At 41.4% G+C, this 25929-nt stretch overlaps 1 protein-coding gene across 5 annotated transcripts in view; it reads right to left on the bottom strand.

The window, feature by feature from the left end:
* The window catches only part of LOC129764431 (uncharacterized), a 379755-nt gene that overhangs the window by 241892 nt on the left and 111934 nt on the right, over positions 1-25929 (bottom strand). Inside the window, exon 1 of one of the 5 annotated variants that reach the window (XM_055763499.1) lies at positions 2455-2686. The exons of the other annotated variants lie outside the window; for them this stretch is intronic. The gene's annotated coding sequence lies outside the window, so the exon portion shown is untranslated. Of the gene's footprint in view, positions 1-2454; positions 2687-25929 lie in introns of those variants that run through there. 5 annotated transcript variants of the gene reach the window in all.

Here is a 25929-nt window from a genome sequence, read left to right on the forward strand (position 1 = left end):
AGAACGGGAATCGAACCCGAACACCTGGCATGTTAGTTATGACGCTAACCACTCGGCCAAGGGAGCACATCCTTCAAACATTCACGTTTTCTTACTATGAGAAAGTTCATGGGTCCAATCGCAGAACTGTCCATTGATTGATCTTCTATTCGTCTCAGTTGAATTTACTTTTTACCATAAAATTCCTAGTATTTCTAACAAAACTTATCATTATAATATCAAATTAATTTCAGACACAATTCTCGTTCAAGATTTTTCAGCCACTTGTAAATAACAACTCCGTTACATGGAATAAATATGTTATACAGAGAATATGATAGAATAAAGAGAGCCCTAAACCGGACAATTCCTTCCTTGAGTTCTGCTCTTATCAACACATCTGGCGATCCTTTTTTTTGGTATAGATAGAAAAAGATATAGGAGTGCGTTTCATCACATTAAAATCCATTTCCAGTTTCAAACAAAGATCACTTTCGCTAGCAAACATCAAATGGACTAACAGCACTTGTCACTATGTAATTGTAGAACATTTGGGAATTTAATTTTCCAAATTTTCTCTTTTTCCTTCAGAGTTTTCTGAGAACTTTCAATTGTCATGTTTGGCTGGAATATTTTTGGTTGAAATATTTGTAATATTTTAATGGGACCCCCTCTCCATTCCAGAGGAGGGAGGGGTGTCATACCATTATAGAAACATTTCTCATACCCAAAAACGCTCACATCCCAAATTGTGCTTGACTAACTTTCTAGTTATGCAGAAATTTGTGTTTCATTTGTATGACACACCCCCCCCCCCCTTAGAGAGGGGGGTGGAGAGTCTAACCATCACAGAAACATTTATTGCACCCTAAAACCTTAATATGCCCAATTTGGTTTCATTTGCTTGATTAATTCTCGAGTAATGCTGAAATTTGTGTTTCATGTGTATTGCAGCCTCCCCTTAGGAAAGAGGGAGGAGTATCTAACCACTGTAAAAACATTTATTGCACCCTAAAACCTTCACATGCCAAATTTGTTTTCGTTTGCTTGATTAATTCTCGAGTAATGCAGAAATTTGTGTTTCATTTGTATAGCAGCCCCCCTTTAGATAGGGGAGTGGAGAGTCTAACCACCATAGAAACATTTATTGCCCCCTAAAACATCAGTATGCCTAATTTGCTTCCATTTGCTTGAATAATCCTCGAGTAATGCAGAAATTTGTGTTTTGTTTGTATGGGAGCCCCCCTTTAGAAAGGGGAGTGGAGAGTCTAACTACCATAGAAACATCTATTGCACCCTAAAACCTAAATGTGCCTTATTTGGTTTCATTTGCTTGATTAATTCCCGGGTAATGTAAAAATTTGTGTTTAATTTGTTTAGCAGTTTGTATTTGTTATTGGTACTTAAAACCATACGTTTCGTCTCATATTCCGAAAAAACTAAGTCCCAGAGTGTCGATTTTAGACAAAAAAAATTCTGCATATCTCTATCGCATAAACCGATTTTTTTTTTTCAAATTCCCATTTAAAAAAAATAAATCGTAAAAAACGAACAGAAAATTAAAAATCAAAAAATTAAATAATTAAACATTAAACGTTCTATCCGTTTTATTTGTTCTGAGCTCGAAAAAGTAATCATATTAATTTTGAAAAAATTATGAAATTTTGAAGCTGAGTAAGTTTGACAGATTTAGTGTCTGAGGATAATTTGTTTGTTATTCTTTACCAACTAATATTAAATGCATACTGTAGTTGAACATTGAGGCCACCGCTCCAGATTTGTTACAGAGGCATCATTTGGGATATGAAATTATGTCAATTTATGAATTTCTGAACTAGTCTTCTATCCATTCTATTTCAATTCTCAACTCAAAAACATTTTTTTAACAATCACAATCCTACGTCAAGCCTCCGTTCGTGCCCTCATGCACAGATCATTATTTTTTGTTTTGAGTAGGACTACGTCTAACAGGAAGATATGGGGGTAAATGAAAAATCTTAACACTGAACATGTAAAAAATAATGAATGATTCCGAACGTTCATAACTCGACCATTTCTTAATAAATCGCAAAGATGTTTACACCTATTGATTGGAAATATTTCTACGCATCCATCAAGATAACCAAAATTTTATTTTCTTGAAAGGAACAAATTAATAATTGCAAAATGTCAAGCATTATCTAACGCGCCTAAGGAGCAAAAATTGCGTCAGTCAAAACGTAGGATTTATTGGCGCAATTTTTGGTCCTCGGATTGTACCGACGAAGAGCAACTAGAGTAATAGCGGAATACAATTGGCTATGCACCGTGCATATTATTCTATCCGAGAAAAATAAAAAACAACGAAGCAAACACACACACACACAAACCAGCGAGCAGACAACAGTCTTCCGTACTGCTGATGGCACATACAACAGTTTCACTCGATTCAATGGAAGCCTGAAGAGAAGCGAAATATTGCTTGACAAGTCTCACCCCAATGTGATTCCTCTGCCAGCCAATATCCACATAATTCGCTACACCGCTGAGGAGTCATTCATTTGGACTCTTTCGACAGATTATTCAATTTTCGCGCATTGTTTCTGGGTTAAAAGTAGCGTGAAGGTGTAGCTCATTTCAAAGCGGTAATTTGTTTGTGTAGAAGGAATTTTACTGCAGTTGTGTTCTTCGGTTGAAAACTTAAAGTGACCTTGTTTCGATGTGTTGCTTGAGCCTCCGACGCCACCACGCAATCAATTCCATACGTTCTGCAAAACAAAAAGTGCTGCTAGTAAAATATGTTAATTTTTTTTTGGGGATATAATTTTGCTGAGAGATACTTATAACCATTTGGATGAGTTCAGCGTCTAAGTAGCACTCTACACAACGAGCATTCAACAGTACACGTTAATGCTGAAGATGAGAGTCAATTCTACGATTCTATTGCTTCCCAGATTGAGAATGGTCTACGCCACTCAGTGCAAGCATTTAGTTTGCTTACATTACACCTGCACTGTATAGAAATATGAATATGAAATAACATGTTGAACTAAAGGGTGTGTCACATCAAATTGCATCACGGAAAAACGCTGTAGAAATTCGCCCAGTAGACCGATCATTTTGAAAATTTTAGACAGTAAAATAAAAACTATTAAACAACTTTTGGCATTTTCTTTTTATTCATACTTCGAGCCCAAGCCCGTATGCTCGCACCTTCCTCTTTACTCCGTCCATAAGGTTCTGTACAACGTCAGGTTGTAGTTCTTTTTGAACAGAAATCCATTTTCTCTTGAAGTCCGCCTCCGATTTGACAACTTTTGGGTTCTTCCGGAGGGCCTGCTTCATAATCGCCCAATATTTCTCTATTGGGCGAAGCTCCGGCGCGTTGGGCGGGTTCATTTCCTTTGGCACGAAGGTTACCCCGTTGGCTTCGTACCACTCCAACACGTCCTTTGAATAGTGGCACGAAGCGAGATCCGGCCAGAAGATGGTCGGGCCCTCGTGCTGCTTCAATAGTGGTAGTAAGCGCTTCTGTAGGCACTCCTTAAGGTAAACCTGCCCGTTTACCGTGCCATTCATCACGAAGGGGGCGCTCCGCTTTCCGCAAGAGCAGATCGCTTGCCACACCATGTACTTTTTGGTAAACTTGAATAGTTTCTGCTTGCGAATCTCCTCCGGAACGCTGAATTTGTCCTCTGCGGAGAAGAACAACAGGCCCGGCAGCTGACGAAAGCTTTGACGTAGGTTTCGTCGTCCATTACCAGGCAATGCGGCTTCATCAGCCTTTCGGTGTACAGCTTCCGGGCTCGCGTCTTCCCCACCATGTTTTGCCTTTCGTCGCGGTTAGGACCCTTCTGAACTTTGTATGTACGTAGGCCCTCCCGCTGCTTGGTCCGCTGGACGAATGAACTTGACAAATTCAGCTTATTGGCGACATCCCGGACCGAACTTCTCGGATCACGTCTAAACTGCTTAACTACGCGCTTGTGATCTTTTTCACTGACGGAGCATCCATTTTTGCCGTTCTTCACCTTCCGGTCGATGGTTAGGTTCTCGAAGTATCGTTTTAGTACTCTGCTGACCGTGGATTGGACGATTCCCAGCATCTTACCGATGTCCCGATGTGACAACTCCGGATTCTCGAAATGAATGCACAGGATTAATTCACGACGCTCTTTTTCGTTCGACGACATTTTTCCAAATTTACGAAAAATTGACAGTGAAGCATGGCCAACGTGATCTATACACTCTTATCTGATTATAAGCGAAAGCTGAAGATATAATTCCTAAAAATTAAATTTCTACAGCGTTTTTTCCGTGATGCAATTTGATGTGACACACCCTTTATCTATTCACCGTTTGTTTCTCGTAACGCTTATTTCTCGACTGATCGCAAAGATTTTTTATTATTATTATTATTATTATTGTCTTCGAATGGGTCGTACAGACAGTTTAACTTATCCTATTTTTAAAAACATTCTTAGATATTATAAAATCAAAATTTACAAACACTTCGTTAAAACTATGACAACAAACATAAAACGGGTTGTTCTGTCCAAAATTAGTACGACACACAGGTAGACGAATGAAAACTGAACGCCGCGTTGTTCTGGCCGGAACGTTGAAGTTTATGTTTTCCAAAAGCACTGAGCAGTCCACGTTGTCGTTAAGAATGTCGAAAATAAAGAGCCGCTGCAGCAGAATCCGTCTACTCGTCAAGCTCGGGAGGTTTATCAGGGCACACCGTTGCTCGTACGGTGGCAGTCGGAAGGATCATTCCACGGTAGCAAACGAAGCGCATAACGAAGAATGTTCCGTTGAACTCTCTCAACTCGGATAGTCCGTACGGCATGGTAAGGCGCCCAGACGAGTACGCCATATTCAAGTAGAGGAAGGGAGGGTAAGCCCGCCACTGAGGATAAGACCGGCACCCCCTGAGTTTTACTAGAAAACTCTGATTAACTACGTTTTCAATCACATCGAACCCACCGTGATCCGTCAATTGTCAAAATATAAATCAAAACAAACGCGAGTGCCGATGATATGTAGCCGGATGTAATATTCCGTCAGTGAAGTTTAAGCTTTTATTGTTGAACGCGGTTTCAAATTCTTTTCCGTTGCTCTACAGTTTGTCCTCTGGATTGTTAGCAATCACTGGGATTCGAGTTGAGGTAAGTTAAAGCAATAAGTTAATAGAAATAGTCTTCTTGAAAAATGTGTGCTGTCGGGGTAAGTCCGTCACCCTTTCAGTGGGGGATCCCGGCATGGTTTGCGTTTAGTTGAAGGTTTCTAAGACATATTTTCCATCAATTTCAGATGCCTCGCAGCTACCAAAGAAAAGCGAATCGAGGAAGTTGGTCCCAGGAGAACCTCACCCTTGCAAAAGAGTTGTTAGTGGAGACTTTTGAACTACTGATGTGAATTTAATGTTGGATTTAAGCTGTTCGATAAAATTAAATAAACTTCATCATTGAACGAAAAGTAATGGCTGTATGGTCTTAACGAAAATAATAAACTAATTACAACTAAACATAATTTAATTAGTTTTATTGCCATCATAATCACAAAAACCTGAAAAAATTTACCTACAGTCATGAACTCATTCTTCTCTGTGATTTCAAGTCGAATCCTAGTGTGATTAAAAGCGTCGTATGACGGATATTGATTCAAGTAAGAAGAAAAACTGACCACCGGTAAGTGTTCAATGTGGTCCTAGATTTCATTAATTTGTAATTGAATTGTGGTGTGGTTTGGTGATTTCTTCTCCATATTCCATGTTGATCGGAACTTGTTCCGACCATATCTCCGGAATCGGTTGAGCAATTCGAACCATACTCGACAGCGACATTTAGAATTAGAATACCTTCTATTTGCCGACTGTCACTTTCAAACTGGTTCATCTGTTGCCAAGTATATATATATTGAGAAATTGAGATGACGGTCTTACCCCATAGGGTACCGGTGTTACCCCCATGGGGTGCCGGTTTCACCCGCACTGGTTGATGAGCCTCATTTTTATGGCAGTTTTTTAAATTGACTATTACTTGAGAAAATTACCGTTTAAATGTACCTATATTCCTTATATCTCATGGCAAATAAACTAGACAATGATTCTGTGGAGGAAACATATCAATATGTGCCCGCAGATCTCACAAAACAATACTTTTCCTTAGGGGGTCGGGCATACCCCCCATTCCCCTACACTGCGTACAAGCGCACAAAAAAGTGTCTTCAAGCAATAGATATCTCTAAACTGCTGCGTGTTCCGTTTCACAAACCCAAGCACTGAGTATGCTTTGGCTGTTGTTGCTGATATGTGCTGAGCAAAATTTAACTTACTGTCGAGTAGCACACTGAGATCCTTAACAGTGCTGACTCTGACGATACTGGTTGTGGACATTTTATAGTCATAGTTTATAGCGCTCCTTGTCCGACAGAAAAAAATTGCGTTACATTTTCGAATATTGACGTCCATTTCGTTTAGTTTACACTAGATTAGTAATGCCTCGATGTCATTCTGGATGGCCTGGCATTCAACTAATGATGAGACTACCCGGTAGAATTTCAAGTCGTCGGCGAACATCACCTTTGGAGAACTTATGGTGTGGCAGAGTTCGTTGACGAACAGCACAAATATAAGCGGGCTCAGATGACTGCCTTGGGGCACACCGGATGTCAAACGGGGCTGAGTTTGCTCCACCACCACAACGATCCGTAAGGTAAGAAAGAATCCAGCGAGTCAACCAAGCGGGTAGGCCCATTCTGGTCATTTTTTCTGCTGCAAGCAGATGAGGCACTGTATCAAATGCTTTGGTGAAGTCTATGTAAATGGCGTCAATTTGCTGCCGCTTCTCCAGGGCGGCGACCAAAGAAGAGACATAAACCATTAAGTTTGTTGTGGTCGAGGGTTTTCTCACGAGCCCATGCTGGTGCTCGGATATGATCCGATGTACGTGCGGATAAAGGGAATCATGAACGAGGCTTTCGAAGACTTTAGGCAGCTTAAAATAGAGATGCCACGGTAGTTTTCAACGTTATGCATACTGCCAGCTTTGCGTATAGGAGTGACAGCAGCAGTTTTCCATATACTCGGGAAAATACCCTCCTTCATGGAACGATTAAAGAGGATGGTGGCGGGAACGGTAATTGAGTCGGCACAGTTGTTGATGAATAGCGGGGGTAAGCGATCTGGTCCCGCACCTTTGGTAACATCTAGTTGTTGCAATTTGTTCAACAAATCACAGGCAGAAATATTGAAAGGCGCCACGTTCAATTCACATCGAGGCAAACTGTTCAGGTGATCGGTTAGTACTTAGCACACTACGAAAGAAAGACGAGAACAAGTTTGCTGAGTCCAGTGGGGTTTCGGCTGCAATTCCATTGTAGAATACATGCTGGGGAACTCTATTTGTCTGGCTTCGATTCCTCACGTATGACCAGAACGATTTGGGATCCTGTTTTAAACTTTCTTCTGTGCGATGAATGTAGCTGCGAAAGCATCGCGCATGCAAAGAGTTATATTCGCTCTCTAAGTCACGCAGCTCAACTTTGCGCAGTTCACTCCTCGACCGAAAATAACGTTTTCTAGCTTTGCGAAGACGATTTCGTAGATGCTGCAACTCGTTGTTCCACCAAGGGTGTCTCTTCCCACTACATTGGCGTCGTTTCTTCAAAGGGACAACATCACGGACTATTGAAAACACTCCTTGATAAAAAATTGAAACAGCCTCGTCGATGGTGCACCCGTTCAGACATTCGTCCCACCGAGCAGCGAAGATCATTGAATTAAGCGACGCAAAATCGCATTGATTAAAATCAAAATCGTAGGGATCAGGGATGTTCAAGCTGGCATTCACACTAGCGATTTCGAATTTTAAAACAAAGGGCTTATGATGTGGATCGATGTTGAGCATTGACAACGGTGGCTCGAATAAATCGACATTCTTGTCCTCATTAACAAACACCAAATCAAGCAGTCTCCCATGCCCGTTTGTCAGTTTTTAATCTGATAGGGACCGCAGCCTACAACAGACTCTATTCAAACAATCTCCTGCTCGGAGGAAGCATTAACCGGCAAAAAAGAGTTAATCTCTTCATCATACATCCAACGTAAATGAGGAAGATTGAAATCCCCTGAAACTAATACACGACCTTTGTCGTCGGCAAGTTCAAGTAGGTTTTGCACACATGCAGAATGGTTCTCATATAGAGCTGTTTCACTATTGGGTGGGAGATAAACGGTGCATACAAATAGATCGAAATTCGAAAGAACAATGCGAGCGACGATTAACTCAAGTCGTTCACACCCAGCAACGACAACGGATGTACCTTGCAGTAGAGATGGGCGAACGCTCACGAGCCGCTCATTTGAGCCGGCTCGACAGAATGAGCGTACGATGAACCGCGGTTCAAAAAAGAGCCACACTTTGAAAGAGTCTAGACTCAAAAAAGACGATGTTAAAAAAAATCCGCTGTTTGGAAGAGTCTCGGCTCAAAAAGAGCCGCTTTTTGGAAGAGTCTCGACTCAAAAAAGACTCGCGGTTCAAAAAAGCCGCTCAAATGAGCCGCCTCGTTTCAATGAACGAGCGGCTCTGAACCACTCACTGAAATGAACCGTTTTGCCCATCTCTACCTTGCAGTCCGTTTCTCACACCGATCAATACTCCGCCACCACGTAGAAAACAGCTGGTGCTAGGGTTTCTATCGCAGCGATAGATCGTGTAGTTATGAGTGAGTTCGGAATTTCGAATATAACTATTCAGCCAGGTTTCAGTGAACGCAATGACGTCGTAATCACTGTTGGACAAGGCGAAAAACAGATCGTTTGTTTTCGTGCGGAGTCCACGTACGTTCTGGTAATACAGAGTTAGCGCTGTGTGTTTAGTTGTAGAGTCAAGCGGGGTCGATGGATTAACAACGTGTGATGAATGGGAGTGTGTTGTATTTCGGAGCTGTCTAGTGGTACGTTCATTGAAGAAACAAATGGTATTGTGACTTGCCTGGCGGTTAATTTGACGGTGTTTCACCTGATGTGATTTCGAATCGAAATATTTGTCTCGGTGGTACGGTATGTCGGAAGTCGAACTGACGGAAAGTTATTCCTCATTGCCATGAGGATGCAGCGAGAGCGGTGTCCTTTAGCTCAAGATCCAGCCCGACTTTGAACGAAACAAATGAAAGCTTGTCAAGAGCCCTCCCCTTCAGCACTAATTTAAAAACTTCCACTGCCTTATCGGTGTTGAGGTTACTCTTTACCAATCTATCGATTTGTTGCTCCGTTGCCTGAGGATTAAAGCCGGAAAGATACAACCAAAATTTGTCTTCTTTTCGCTCTACCGCTAATGGAATAGATTCATCGGGAGCGATGTCTTTGGTGCCGACGGATGCATTATCGTGGAGAGACGGTTCGTCAACGAGAAGCCGTGGACGTTTCCTCGACGGCACAGAAAGTTCTGATCTCGATACTCGAGGTGTTTGTGCCGGGGTCCTCTGAAGAATAGTGTTGATTTTTGTTGTGTTGAGCGCTATTTCCTTCTTCAATTCAGCCAACGCTTTAGTGTGTTCTTCAGCCATCGAGGCAATAACATTGTTGGTGGATGCGATAGCCTGACGAAAATTAGCGTGAGACATCATTTTCGTGTAGGCCTTACACATCCAGAAAAGCTGGGAGCATTCAGCAATGGTGTTACGCATTTCTTATGACTGATGAACGCACTTTATATGGAAGGATGATTTGCAGAAGCCATTGCACATAATCTCGTCTGTTTTATCAACAAGACGAGTGCAAGCAAAACAAATTGACTCCATTGTTGCTGATAGTATGTTAGTTCTCCTCGTGATGATGGTACAATTATTCACAAAATAAGGCTCAACAGGTGTTACAGATCGTTGTATTTCAGCAAATACCGGTGAAACGTTGAAAAGGATATCCGGGTAGTTGGAAATTCGCCAGAAATAACACGGAAAACGTAGGAAAAAATTAAAATTAGCACGGAGATGAACAAAAACAATACGAATTATTTACCTCACATACATACACAGGCATCAAGGTTTGCATCAATCGATTGAGAATATTTTAAACACTCACTCACACACTCACTACAAAAAAAATTAGGAACTTTTAAATTTATTTTTTCTCAAATGGTACTTATTTCCCATAACTGAAACGTATTCACCTAATTTTTTTTTAAAGAAAATTCTTATTATTTCTTATAAGCCACAGTGCTCCTACAGAAGAAGCCACAGTTCCCTACAAGACACAGTTTTGTAGGGGTTGGAGTTATATTTTGGAAAAATGAAGGATGCAAAGATACCCAATCCGTCAATGTGTACGCTTTCCCAAAGTTTGAATGATTGCTATGAGGGTGCCGCCAACTTTGAAACGAGCGAAAACTACCAGATGCTGTTCGAATCTGATTCTCTAAATCATCTTATTCATAATTCAAGTACGAACAATATATTTTTTGACGTAGGATTACGTCTTTCGGGAACATATTGGGGTACAAATTGAAAATCGAAAATCGAGCGCACCGTGAAAATTGTCCAATTTCAAATGCTTATTGCTCAGTCATTTTATGATGGATTGATGAGATTTTTGCGTCATTCAATTCCGGCACTCTATAACAATTTTTTACATTGACTAAAATAATATATGTCATGAAACTAACTATCGAACAATTAAAAAATCTCAACCCCCATCCTAACGGAAATACCCACTTCTGATAGGTCGAAATTGAAGACACATGCGGCGGGTCCCTAACAGAGACATCTAAACCAAGCTGCCTGGGGGAAATCGGCATTGCAGATACATAAAAGTAGGGGGAGCTTTTATTCTCACCGACATGTATTCCCTAACAGAGATTTCAAATCCAAGGTGTCTGGGGGAAATCAGCATGTAAATACCCTCGTGGTCGATAGTTTAACTAACGACGCGCACAAATGGATAGTGCTCATTGTAACTAGCGTGGGCATTTCTGATTGCATACGTGCTGGCGGATAAGTTCGGAGTGATGAACGAGTTTTTTTTTGTTATTTTCGTTCCAATAAGAATCTATCGATAGGTAGATTGAAGAATGATGTTTCAATGAGCTGAATAGAACTTATGCTAGATGGAATATAAATAAAATTAAAATTTGGAACTTTGATGTTGGTTGCTTCGTGAAATTTCATATCAATGACCGATCATGTATTTTGAAACTTTTAGCAGAACTGTAAGCGTAAAATTGTATATGGTAGCTATTGTGTTAAAATGACTTGAAATATGAAACAATTTTTTTTTCTCCCAACGAAAGTTCATGCGACAAGCAAAATTGGAAAAATGAAGGAGTATTCGAAAAAGTGATTCCACATATGCTCTATATATCGTATTGGGTGCTGTTCGCTCAATTGAAATTCGCCTTGAGGCATGTAGGATCGTGTTCCGTTGGGTTTAAAGCGAAAAGGAAATGGGTTGAATAAACACTCAGAAAAAAAAATTATAAATGAAATTACCTTTTCCATTTCAAATATATTTTCTCTATACTAAAGTAACACTTTTTTTCTGGTGATAAAATTTGTGTTCGATGATGATTGATGAGCTTTTTTTTCTTTATTTCATCCATACATTACACAGGAGCCATCTCGTCCAGGAATACAGAGGGCGGCTTTGGTACGTGATACGCACTATCTAATGACTAATCACCATCCTTCTATCATTACCACTCGGTTATGGACACTGGTGGAGTGAACAAACATTTCCTAACAACCAGACAAAACTGACCCAAACCATCGAACGTAGATTGAAGAATGATGTTTCAATGAGCTGAATAGAACTTATGCTAGATGGAATATAAATAAAATCGAAGAGTTTTACAATTTATCCAAAATCAGCATGCAGCAGATAGCCTAACGGAATCCTACGTCAACTATGCGGTCGTGTCTTGGATACAACCCTCCTGTGACTTTTTTATCCTGTTCATTTATTTGTAAGGCTCAATCGCATAAGCTTTGCGGAGCCGCTAATTCAAGGTTTGTTTATACAAAGTTTCAACTAATTTCTATGTTTAGTAGGATTCGACCGAATACTCGCGGTTTACTCGAGGTTAAAAGGGCAACATTTTTGTGGGACGGGTCAGGTTAGGGATATGAATATGAGGTATCGTTGTCTCAACCGAGAGTTGCCGCACGCACTGTAGCATTGTGCATAATGTCCAGTGATAGCATCTGGTGTTCGACTATCTGTCGAGGGTGGGCGACGGTGAGATGGGGGACAAGACAAACAAACTAATAACGAAAAAGAAAAACACAAAAGCATTAAATACTTATACTAGACCGTTTCACAAACATATAGATCAACTGCATATAGCAGATGTCGCGAGTTCCCAACACGTTTCTAACAGGAACATAGGGTTGTCGTCTCTCTGGCTGCGTAATTATCCGTACATCGCCAAACTGCGTGATCGATGTCATCGTAACCGTTTCCACACCGACAGACGTTGCTTTGAACAAGATTTATTCTGTGGAGATGCACATCTAGCGAGTAGTGGTTGGACATAAGTCTACTCATTACACAAATGAAGTCACGACTTACGTCCAAACCTTTGAACCACGCTCTCGAAGAAACCTTTGGAATAATTGAATATAACCACCGCCCAAGACTTCCAGTGTCCCAATCGGTTTGCCAACTCAAGAGGGAACTCTGACGCAGTAATTGGAAAAATTCATCGTATGAAATCTGTCTATCCAACAATTCGCCTTCCTGGGCACCCACCTTTGCGAGAGTGTCCGCCTTCTCATTGCCAGGAATTGAGCAATGAGAGGGGACCCAAACAAAGGTTAACTTATAAGATCTTTCGATCAGTGCACTCATCTGCTGTCTCACTTTTGCGAGGAAATAAGATGGGTGCCTACTAGTTTTCATCGACTGGAGAGCCTCAAGCGAACTGAGACTATCCGAGAAAGAAAATGAAGTAATGGTCTGCAGGCTTGTTGGAGATCATCCCCAATGCGAAGTCGATTGCTGCCAGCTCAGCAACATAAACGGAACAAGGTTCCTGCAGTTTACGGAAGGCGCTTGAATTTTCATTGAAAACACCGAAGCCAGTGGATCCATTGAGGCGAGACCCATCAGTGAAGTATCTTTTCATGCAATTTACTTTTTGGTACTTTCGGTTAAAAATACGGGGAATGAAAGTTGGTCGAAGCTGATCTGAAATCCCAAGTATTGCTTGTTTCATCGACAGATCGTATTCAATTGAGGAACTGCTGATGGTGAAGTGAGCACGGTCTGGAGTAAACGATGGAAGACAAATATCTGATGAAATATAGTGATGATAAATTCTCATAAACCGAGATTGTATATTTAGATGAAGCATTTTTACAAAGTTTTCAATCATAAGTGTGTTCGTGACACCGCATTTCACCAGTATTCTGAGAGAAAGTTCCCAGAATCGGTTCTGTAGAGGAGTTACTCCTGCCAGAACCTCGAGACTCATGTTATGCGTTGAGTGCATACAGCCGAGAGCTATACGCAGACAATGATATTGAATTCGTTCCAATTTTAGAAGGTGACTTTTAGCTGCTGAGAGAAAGCAGAAAGAGCCATACTCCAGAATAGATAGAATAGTTGTTTTATAAAGCGTTATGAGATCTCCCGGATGAGCTCCCCACCACGTGCCGCAAATCGAGCGGAGAAAGTTGACTCTTTTTTGACATTTTTGCTTCAAATACGTAATGTGGGTATTCCAAGTGCATTTTGAATCAAACCAGACACCAAGGTACTTGAAGGTCAATGATTGGGTAATGTTTCTGCCCAAAAGCTTAAGTTGCAATTGGGCTGGGGACCGCTTTCGAGTAAACACTACCAGTTCTGATTTCTGCGGCGAGAATTCTATCCCTAAGTTCCTTGCCCAAGAAGACAAGTTATCTAGGGAATTTTGCAATGGTCTTTGCAAGTTTTCGGTATGGGGACCGCTGACTGAAACCACACCATCATCTGCAAGTTGTCTTAGCGTGCATTGTTCTACCAAACAACTGTCAATATCTTTCACATAAAAATTATAAAGAAGGGGGCTGAGACATGAGCCTTGGGGTAGACCCATATAACTATTTCTGGAAGTTGTCAGCTGTCCGAGGGTGAAGTTCATTTGCTTTTCTGACAACAAATTGTACAAGAAGTTATTCAAAATTCCAGGAAGTCCACATCTGTCCAGATTGTCTGACAGAATTTCTATGGAAACTGAATCAAAAGCTCCCTTAATATCCAAGAATACTGAAGCCAGTTGCTCCTTGTGCGCAAAGGCCAGTTGAATATCTGTAGAAAGCAACGCTAGACAATCGTTTGTTCCTTTGCTCTTACGAAACCCAAATTGTGTACTTGATAGCAAATTATTTGTCTCGATCCATTGATCGAGTCTTCGAAGGATCATTTTCTCCAGCAATTTTCTAATGATCGAGAGCATAGCAATCGGACGGTATGAGTTATGGTCAGACGCTGGTTTGCCAGGCTTTTGAATTGCTATCACTTTGACCTGTCTCCATTCGGGTGGCACAATGTTGTTTTCTAGTAGGGTATTGAATAAGTCTAGCAAGCGTCTTTTCGCGATATCGGGAAGATTTTTTAGAAGAACGAATTTAATCAAATCGCTTCCGGGTGAAGAGTTGTTCGATGAAAGAAGAGCCATAGAAAATTCCAGCATTGAGAATGGTCTGTCCAGAGGTCCACCGCTCGGAGACGTTTCTCGAAGAATATGTTGGACTGGAACTGAGTCTGGACAGACCTTTTTAGCGAAATCGAATATACATCGGTTGGAGTATTCTTCACTCTCGTTGGTAGATGAGCGGTTACGCATGTTGCGAGCTACCCTCCACAAGGTGCGTATTGAGGTTTCACGAGAAAGACCTTCGATGAAATTGCGCCAGTAACCGCGTTTTTTTTTTTGCTTTAACTAATTGTTTCAGCTGTATTTCAAGCTTTGAATACTCCTCGAAGTGTGTGGATGTTCCATGTCTGCGAAAAGCTTGCAAGCATCAGATTTTTTCAAATACAATTTTGTGCATTCATCGTCCCAGCCAGGAGTGGCTGGTTTTCTTTTAAATGAAGCACTTGGAACTTTTCTTTTTTGTGCTTCCAGTGAGCTTTTATACAATAAATCGACGAAGAATCGATATTCTTCCAATGGTGGAAGTATATCTATTGATTCGACACCGATTGTTACCGCCGTTGCAAATTTTTGCCAGTCGATGTTCCTTATTAGATCAAATGGAACTCAAGATGGTTCAGTAGATTGCGGGCTACACTTGATTGATATATTGATTGGCAAGTGATCGCTACCATGGGGATCATTGATGACCTTCCACTGACAATCTAATGATAGCGAGTTTGAGCACAAAGATAGATCGAGTCGGCTTTCCCGAGCCGGAGGTTTTGCAATTCGTGTCACTTTACCAGTGTTCAAGATAGTCAAGTTGAAATCGTCACATAAATCGTAAAAAATAGCCGCCCTAGCGTCATCATAAAGATCGCCCCACCCAGTACCATGGGAATTCATGTCACCCAAAATTAGAACTGGGGTTGAGAGAATCGAAATTAGATTCCAAAGTTGACTACGGCTAATGGAAGTATTCGGGGGAACGTATACTGAAGCTATGCAGAGTTCTTTATTCTTTGCAGTTATTTGACAAGCGACGATTTCGACGTCTGATAGAGCTGGGAGAGGAATTTTATAGAAAGAGTAGCACTTTTTGATCCCTAAAAGTACTCCTCCATAGGAATCATCTCTATCCAGGCGAATAATATTAAAATCGTGGAAGTTGAGTTCTGTGTCAGAAGAATGCCATGTTTCGGAAAGAGCGAATATATCACAATCATAATTTTGAAGTAAAAATTTGAACGAGTCTAGTTTAGGCACTAGACTACGGCAGTTCCATTGTAGCACATTGATCATATCTTCTACTACGTTAGATGAATTATCCATCGAAAGATATGATTGATGCAAGGAGGGGCCATGAAGCAGTCAATTGCTTAAGATAAGACTTTAAAGATGGAAGCAAGGCAGAAATAAGGCTTCTGAGGGGGTCTTGAAATTTGAACGTGTTTAGTATGAAGTCCACAATGTCCGAAAAAGATATCAATCCTCGATTAGACGCGAATTTTCTACGAGAAGATCGAGGAGCAGCGTTTTTATTTCTCTCTTCTCTGGGTAATGACGTAAAATCCTTGCTGCAACCAGGAACTGGCTGAGAAGGAGCCTTCGGATTCTTTTTTTTTGCTACTATTACCCTTGGAATTAGACAATCTTCCGAGGGTCATTTTAGCTTTCTAACGGTGCACATTGGTGAAGAGAGCTTTCTTTTTGATGATTCATCCTTTATTGAAGATTCTGGTGCAGCCGAAGTATGACCCTCATCAGAATCAGAATCCGATTCTTGAGATGACAAAACCGCATTCGTCTTCCTAAGTTCGAAGCCGCCGGACGCATATATTTCGTGATCGTGTATCGTTGAAGTGATACCGTTATTCTCGTGACTGGTCAAGTGATTGTGCGCAATAACGGGATTCCCTAGATTGTAGCTGGATTGCATTGAAGCGGACACAACAAGCAGGAGGAAGAAGGCCTGCAGCGCGGGCGCTGTGTGCTGTGTGCTGGTGAATTTATCGCCTCTCGTCATCGACACCATTATCGTGCTGTGGTGCGATACACCGGTTCAGCTGCACCGAAGGATTGATACGCGTTGGAGATTATCCGCATTGGTGTGGTGTGCATTATAAGTATCAATAATTTTATTAGGTTAAGTTTATTAGCTTTAGAAAGAAAAAACAAACAAAAAATTGAAAAATTAACTAAAAAGTGTACATCTGCCACTTTAAATGGCAGATGAAGAAGGAACCGTTGACATGGAGATTGAATCCACTGTCTACCCCTCCATATCTACGGGAGCTGGAAAGTCGCTTAAACGCGTTCCCCCCTCGGATGTCTCTTTAGAGGGAGAGTTAAGTCACCTAAACAAGCCCCCCTCAAGAAAATTTGCAAACCTTTCCTCTTCACCCCCTCAATCTCCTGCTCCCGCTTCCGATCAACTCCCGAACTTACCTCCCAGCCCTACTGTTCCTGATCCCGCTCAACAATCGACCTCGTCCCCCTCAGTTGTTTCCTCTCCTCGTGTCAAGGTCTATCCAGAAGATTCACCTGGATCTGGCCCATGGGTTGTTTTCTTCCGGCCCAAACCAAAAGGAAAATCTCTAAATGTCATTCAAATTTCTAAAGATCTGGCAAGATATTATTCCTCCGTGGTCGAAATTAGAAAGGCTAGACCGAACAAACTGCGTGTTGTCGTGGCTAATCGGAAGCACGCTAACGATATTGTTGTCGACAATCGCTTTGTAATAGAATATCGCGTATATGTGCCCTGCCATAACGTAGAAATTGCGGGGGTGATTACAGAAACGGGTCTGACGAGCGAAATAATAAAAGAGGGAGATGGCAGATTTAAACAGCTCCCTTTGAAGCAAATTAAAATATTGGACTGCCAGCAACTAGGAAAAGTTTCCCAGAATGGGGAAGAAAAAAATTTCACGCCGTCCAACTCGTTTCGAGTAACTTTTGCTGGTTCCGCCCTCCCTGACTACGTTATGGTGGATAAATTAAGACTTCCAGTGCGACTCTTCGTGCCAAAGCCCATGACTTGCAACAAATGCAAGTCAGTTGGTCATACAGCAGATTATTGCGCCAACAAGGAGCGCTGTGCCACTTGCGGAGAGCAACATGAGGGGAAATCCTGCAGTGCGACTGAGCATAAATGTCCATATTGCGGGGGATCCCCACATGAGCTCTCAGCTTGTGAAACTTACAAGAGTCGCTGGGATAAACAGAAGCGCTCTTTGAAGGAACGCTCGAAGCGCACTTTTGCGGAAATTTTGAAGGGCGCTTCTCCACTGGCTCAAGAGCAACAACCAATCAACACACATAATGTTTTCGCTACGTTGCCAGTTGACGAAATAGAAGCGGACACAGCTAGCGGGGGCACAACGGTTATTTCCAAAGGGAATCCCCGGCGCAAAAATGTGACCACTCCCAAAGTTCAAGGACAAGTCCCTCCGGTGATACCCCCTGTTAGCTTGCCTAAAAAATCGAGTGCAGCGGACAAGCAAAATCAGGTTCCCCCTGGTTTCCGTGGGAATAGTTCATCTTCGAACGACCCAGCACCCGAGGGGACATCAAAAACCCCAACTGTCCCTATTTTTCCGTCCAGCTCAACTTCCCAATCGGGATTTATAAAGTTGTCTGACCTTTTGGATCAAATCTTCAAGTGTTTTAATGTTTCCGACTCCATCAGAACCATTGTCATCTCAATGCTTCCAGTATTAAAGACAATTTTGCAACAATTGATGCAAACATGGCCCCTCCTTGCAATGATTATCTCTCTTGATGTCTAATTTAAATAGAGAGGTCGGAGATATCACTGTTTTACAGTGGAATTGTCGTAGTCTTACCCCTAAATTGGATACATTCAAATTTCTAATTCATAAAGTCAATTGTGATGTTTTTGCACTGTCCGAAACCTGGCTCTCTTCTCAAAATGATCTCTCTTTCCACGATTTTAATACAATACGCTTGGACCGCGATGACAGATACGGAGGGGTACTATTGGGGATCAATAAGTGTCACTCTTTTTTTAGAATTGACCTTCCACCTATTGGAGGGATCGAAGCTGTTGCCTGTCATGCAAACATCAGAGGCAAAGACCTTTGTATAGTCAGCTTGTATTGGCCTCCGAGATCTGCGGTTAGCCGCAAGCAACTTGTTGACATGTGCTCACTCCTTCCTGAGCCACGATTGATCTTGGGAGACTTCAACTCTCACGGAACTGCCTGGGGGGAACAGTACGACGACAATCGTTCATCGTTGATATATGACCTTTGTAACAGCTTCAATATGACCGTTTTGAACACTGGGGAAACAACACGTGTACCTAAACCTCCTGCTAACCCAAGTGCTCTTGACCTCTCGCTTTGCTCGAATTCACTATCGTTAGATTGCAAGTGGAATGTAATCCAGGATCCCAACGGTAGTGATCACTTGCCAATCGAAATTTCCATCACCATTGGGTCGAATTCTTCTGAATCTATAAACATGGCATATGACCTCACAAGACACATTGACTGGAAAAAATATGCGGACGCGATTGCTCTAGCCATCAATTCCAAAGATGGTTTACCTCCATTGGAGGAGTATAACTTCCTTTCTCGTTTGATCTATGACAGCGCGGTTCGCGCTCAAACGAAACCCATCCCAGGTTCCACTATTCGTCGAAGGCCTCCCAATCCATGGTGGGATAGCCAATGTTCCAAGCTTTATCAGGATAAATCGAATGCATTTAAAGCTTTTCGGAAAAGTGGAACCATTGAGAATTTTCAAACGTATTTATCCCTTGAAAATCAATTTAAAAACTTGATCAAAGGGAAAAAACGTGCTTATTGGCGAAATTTCGTGGGAGGTCTGTCACGAGAAACGTCAATGAAAAAATTATGGAAAGTGGCTCGAAACATGAGAAATCGCTCTTCAACGAATGAAAGCGAGGAATATTAACATCGATGGATTTTAAATTTTGCACGGAAGGTTTGTCCCGATTCCGTTCCTGTACAAAAAATTGTTCGAGATATTTCACAAGATAGGTGCGATCTTGATTCCGAGTTTTCGATGGTAGAATTCTCTCTTGCTCTCCTTTCATGTAACAATTCTGCGCCGGGATCGGATAGAATTAAGTTCAACTTGCTGAAAAACCTCCCTGATGTGGCGAAACATCGCTTGTTGAATTTATTCAATCGGTTTATGGAGCATAATATTGTTCCAGATGATTGGAGACAAGTACGAGTTATAGCTATTAAAAAACCCGGAAAGCCCGCGTCCGACTTCAATTCGTACCGCCCAATAGCAATGCTGTCTTGTATACGGAAATTGTTGGAGAAAATGATCTTGTTTCGCCTTGATCGTTGGGTTGAAACGAATGGCTTACTCTCAGATACACAATATGGGTTCCGCAGGGGCAAGGGGACGAATGATTGTCTTGCGTTGCTTTCTTCAGAAATTCAAATGGCTTACGCCGGAAAAAAACAAATGGCTTCAGTATTCTTGGACATAAAGGGGGCGTTTGATTCTGTTTCAATAGAGGTTTTGTCAGACAAATTACACTTTCGGGGTCTGCCGCCTCTATTGAATAATATGTTATATAACTTGCTTTGTGAGAAACATTTGAACTTTTCTCACGGAGATTCGGCAGTAAGTCGGTTCTCTTACATGGGCCTCCCCCAGGGCTCATGTTTAAGCCCCCTTTTGTACAACTTCTATGTAAGCGACATCGACAATTGCCTTACACAAAATTGCAGCCTAAGACAACTTGCAGATGATGGAGTGGTGTCTGTCGTAGGATCAAACGAATCCGACCTGCAAGGACCCTTACAAGATACTTTGAACAATTTTTCAACCTGGGCCATTGGGCTAGGGATCGAATTCTCCACGGAGAAAACAGAGATGGTGGTTTTTTCTAGGAAGCATAGACCAGCAAAACCAAAGCTTCAACTTTTGGGTAAACCATCACTCATGCTATGTCATTCAAGTATCTTGGGGTATGGTTCGACTCCAAATGTACTTGGGGGGCCCATATTAGGTATCTGAGTAAAAAATGTCAACAAAGAATAAACTTTCTCCGTACAATTACCGGCACCTGGTGGGGAGCCCATCCCGAAGATCTTATAATGTTGTATCGAACAACTATTCTCTCAGTGATGGAGTATGGCAGTTTCTGTTTTCAATCAGCTGCCAAAACACACCTCATTAAACTCGAGCGAATTCAGTATCTTTGTCTCCGTATTGCGTTGGGATGTATGCCCTCAACGCATACCATGAGTCTCGAGGTTTTGGCAGGCCTACTCCCACTAAAAGATCGCTTCAATTTATTATCTCTTCGGTTCCTCATCCGGTGTAAGGTCATGAACCCATTGGTGATCGGAAATTTTGAGCAGCTGATCGAGCTAAATTTTCATTCTGGATTCATGAGCTCATATCATGAATTCGTCTCCATGCAGGTTGATCCTTCTTCGTATATTCCCAACCGTGTTTGTTTTCCTGACTACATCAATTCCTCTGTACATTTTGATCTGTCCATGAAGCAGGATATCCATGGAATTCCAGATTATCATCGATCGGGGATCGTTCCTACGATTTTCGAAGCAAAGTATGGGCGTGTCAATTGTGATAATATGTACTTTACTGATGGGTCCTCTATGAATGAGTCCACAGGATTTGGAGTGTTCAACAATTTTTTTAGCACCTCACACAGTCTTCAGTATCCTTGCTCAGTGTATATTGCTGAATTGGCAGCAATACACTGGGCGCTGGACAGCGTCGCCTCACGACCTGTTGAACACTATTACATTGTAACAGATAGTCTTAGCTCTGTTGAAGCTATCCGTTCAGTGAGGCCGGAAAAGCACTCGCCGTACTTCCTTGAGAGAATACGAGAAATTTTGAGTGCTTTATCCAGACGCTGTTATGTCATTACCTTTGTCTGGGTCCCTTCACATTGCTCAATTCCGGGTAATGAGAGGGCTGACTCATTAGCAAAGGTAGGTGCAATTGAAGGCGAAATTTATCAGCGTCAAATCGCCTTCAATGAATTTTATTCTTTAGTTCGTAAAAATACCATCGTTAACTGGCAACGCAAATGGAACGAAGATGAATTGGGCCGGTGGCTCCACTCAATTATCCCTAAGGTTAGCCTCAAACCATGGTTCAAAAGTCTGGACTTGAGTCGGGACTTTATTCGCACCTTCTCCCGACTCATGTCCAATCACTGTTCGTTAAACGCGCTACTCTTTCGTTTTGATCTTGCCGACAGCAATATCTGTGCCTGCGGCCAAGGTTACCACGACGTCGAACACGTTGTTTGGTCGTGCGAGGAGTATCTTGTTGCCAGATCGAATTTAGAAAACTCTCTTCGGGCTAGAGGAAGGCAGCCCAATGTGCCGGTGAGAGATGTGTTGGCTGGTTTAGACCTTGATTACATGTCCCACATATATGTCTTCCTAAAAGTTATCGATCTTCGTGTCTGATTATCCTTATATCCTTATATTCTCCTTTTCCTTTTTCTTCGCGAGAAATCAAATCCCTTCTTATTAACAATAGAATAAGGTGAACTGTAAAAACATTTTAGATATAAGATAGGCTTAAGAATTGAGTGTAATGAATGTGAGTGTGAATGTGAGAGTGAACATTGTCAACATATCCTTTTATCCCTTCCTTTTCCTGAAGAAAATATGTCACCCTTCTAAACTCGAGTAGACCGCGAGTAATCGGTTTTCTACACCATTAACATTAGAATTAAGGAAAAATGTTTATATATACTTGTAACAATACAGTCAGGAGTTTGGCTCCTTTAAACTTATGTAACTGAGCCTGTAAAAATAAACGATTTAATAAAAAAAAAAAAAAAATGACAAAACCGAAAATTGGTTTTCATTTTGAGCGGCTGATGCGGTCTTTAGCATTTCAGCATAAGTCCGCTTGGAGCGTCCAGCGATAGAACGCTTCACTTTATCGGAGTGCTGTTTGTACCTTGGGCACTCTTGTAGAAGGTGAGGATTCTCGCCACAGTGAATACATTTTTCCACTGTTTGAGTGCAAGAATCCTCACTATGTTTATCGCCACATTTGCCGCAACGAAATTTGTTGCCGCAGTGGCTAACCGAGTGTCCCAACTTTTTACATTTGGTACAATTATAAACCCGCGGTACAAACAGGCGCACTGGGAAAAAAACATTTTCTACTTTCACATAGTTTGGGAGAACAGAACCTGCGAAAGTAACTCGAAAAGAGTGCGAGGGCTTATAAACTTTTTCATTTTCTTCCAAAGATGCTGAATGCAGATTTCTAACATCCAGGATCTTTACAAGATCTCCAATCATCGAGTTTTTGAAGGAACCCGACGCTTTATTTAGTTCATCGACACTCAGACTCGCGTCGGTTACTACGCCTTCTATCTCCACTTCTCGAGAAGAGATGTAGATGTGATACTCCCTGTTAAAAACATCGTGGTCAACAATCTTGTTGGCCACATCAAAAGTCGGTGCTTCTACACGCAGTTTGTCCGGTCTCTCTTTATGTATCGAGACGCCCTTATAATTACGCAGCAAATCTCTTGAAATATCAAGAGTTCTCAAAGCTTTTTCCTTGGGCCGAAAGAAAACAACCCATGGTGCCTTCGAGGACTGTTGATAATAACGCGTCCGCGCAACATTGGCATCAGCAGATGTCATAACGGGTGCGCAGACGGTGCGCAACCGCCTATGAAAACGAAAAAAAACTCGCACGCACACACACAACTCACACGCACACACTCGCGCAAAAACTCAACTTAAAACTAACTTAGACTAAAAACTAACTTAAACTAAAAACTAGCTCAAATCAAAAATCTTCTTGAAAAAAAACAATAATTTCGTAAAAAAAATAAATAAATAAATAAAAACTCAATAAAAAAAATTTAGTCTGATGAGTTCGAACAACTTGAACAACCCTATTCAGGGAGCTATACAACGCTGCACGCTACGGTATAAGCACAATAGCGAGACGGCAAAAACTATTCTATTGTACTTCTCTGTTTGATGTTTGGTGAAGATACAAATGTGACGCTCAATGGAACCAATTCACAGTACACCGGTCCAGCGTCGCTGGAGAGGTGCTGCTTCCTCGCTGTTCCGGATGCGTTGGCACTTAACTTGTCACCAATGGACGAAAAAAAAAATGAGTGGGTTATATCTATGATATAACCGCAAGGTTGACGAGGAACTACCTTAGCTTAGCAATCATTCGTTTGTATTGATTAAATTCTTGATTGAATGAAACAGTTTCCAAATTCAATTGAGTTCAATATATTTGCTCTGTGAGTGAAAAAAATGAACAAATGCCGTGTAAAGACAATTTATTTATTGTGATTGATTGTTTATCGTTACAAGTAAATTTAATGACGGACCTTTTACGTTTGGTATGATGACTAGAACAAAATATATGTACGGAAGAATTATCAAACATTTGATGAACCAGCCTAAGGCTGAAAATCTTTCCAATAAAGACAAAAAAAAATTATCAAACGATTATTCTATTTTACATTTCCCTCTGAAGTTTACATCCCAAAAGTGTACATACTTCTCGAATCTCGAATTTGCTTGAAACTGGGAAGTTCATTCGCTTCTAGTGTCTGCACGATTTTCCCAGGTTCCTAAGTTTAGAAGATCATGTTAGGACAGACATATTCCACTCTGCACAAAGGCAAGCGAGGACAAAAGTACTCGCAGTTTGCATTTATTTGCAGAGCCGATTTCCCCAGAAACCTCGGTTTTGAAGTCTGTGTTAGGGAAACACATTTCAATCGGAACAAAAATACCCCCGATTTGTATGAATTCGCAATGCCAATTTCCCCACGCTTCATGGATTTGAAGTCTGTGTTAGGGAAACACATTCCAGTCGGAACAAAAATACCCCCGACTTGCATGAATTTGAAATACCAATTTCTCCAGGCACCTTGGTTTAGAAATCTCTATTAGGGAACACATTTCGGTGGGAACAAAAACTCCCCCTACTTTCGTGTGTTCTTCTTCTTCTTTTTGGCTTTAAGAGGGTTTAAACTTTTCAGTTCACTCGCCTCTAGGCTCTTTCGTGTGTTTGCAATGCCGATTTCGCTGCTTGGTTTTAAAGTCTGTGTTAGGGAACATTTTTCGATGAGAACAAAAGTCCCCCTACTTTCATGTATTTGCAATGCCGATTTCCCCAAGGCTGCTTGGTTTTGATGGCTGTGCTAGGGAAACCGTAAATCGGGCCAATCAAAACGATGCAGTTAGGGCGTTTAGATAACGCCTAATATTTTACAGTTATTCAATTGTTTATCTAATGAAAAACAACATTTTGTTAGTTGCGATAGATGCGTAGAAATATTCCCTATCAAGTGATGCAAACATCTCTCCTATCCAGTACGAAATGTTCGAGCTATGAGCATTCGAAATCTTTCATTTTTTCCTGCATGTTCTGTGTTTAGGTTTTCATTTTACCCTCCATATATTCCGGTTAGACGTAGTCCCACGTCAAAACAACAACCAAAAATCACTTTGGCGGAGGGGGGAAAAAAACTTTCCAGCTTCGATATTGTAGTGGAGGACGGACAATGTGTGTCCGTCTCTTGCAAATAATCGACGAGGAATGAACAATATATTGTACAAATATATGTTGAACACAAAGCACAATATGCATTTCTCGAGAACAGCACAAACTTCAAATAGAGATCCAATTATAAGCATATTCCACGAGTTTCCCACTCAGCTTGTATCTCTCGCTAATACGCCACGACATTGTTTATACCTTATTCTGATGCTTTCCATGAAAAATAATCCCCGTCGGGTGAACAAGTTATTATCTGTTTTATGCGCTAGCGATCATATTCCCATAACGATACATCTGCAAAACTTTTCCACACAGTCAACGCGCTCACTGCTTCACGAATTTTGGTTGTTGTTTCCCTCAATTATACGCCGCCGTTTGCTCTTTCTTACGATTTATACGGTGGCTGCTTTGCATTACCGAAATACCATAAAAACCCGAGCCCATTGCACCAGAGGCACGTCAACTTTTCATGCTCGGCTAATTTTTCAACCCAACTGCGCCCCGTCGGTCATACTTTTGTACGTAACATTATGTGTTTTTTGTTCTCTGAAAATTTGGTTCTTTTTCCACAACTAACGGTGGGTATCTTTCTACCTGAATTCCAGTGACTATTCAAACCTATCCTAATCCGCTCGTAACATCGGTCACACCGTACACAAAAATATTCGTGATCAGTCTCGTTTTTCGAAATTATATATTCGGGCACCCCCTATGAATCAACCAAATAATCGTACCCGGGAAATCAATCATGAGACAATTTAAAACATATTTCGTGGAATATTTATGG

Source organism: Toxorhynchites rutilus, chromosome 2, assembly GCF_029784135.1.
Source record: "Toxorhynchites rutilus septentrionalis strain SRP chromosome 2, ASM2978413v1, whole genome shotgun sequence".
Classification (NCBI taxonomy): Eukaryota; Metazoa; Arthropoda; class Insecta; order Diptera; family Culicidae; genus Toxorhynchites; species Toxorhynchites rutilus.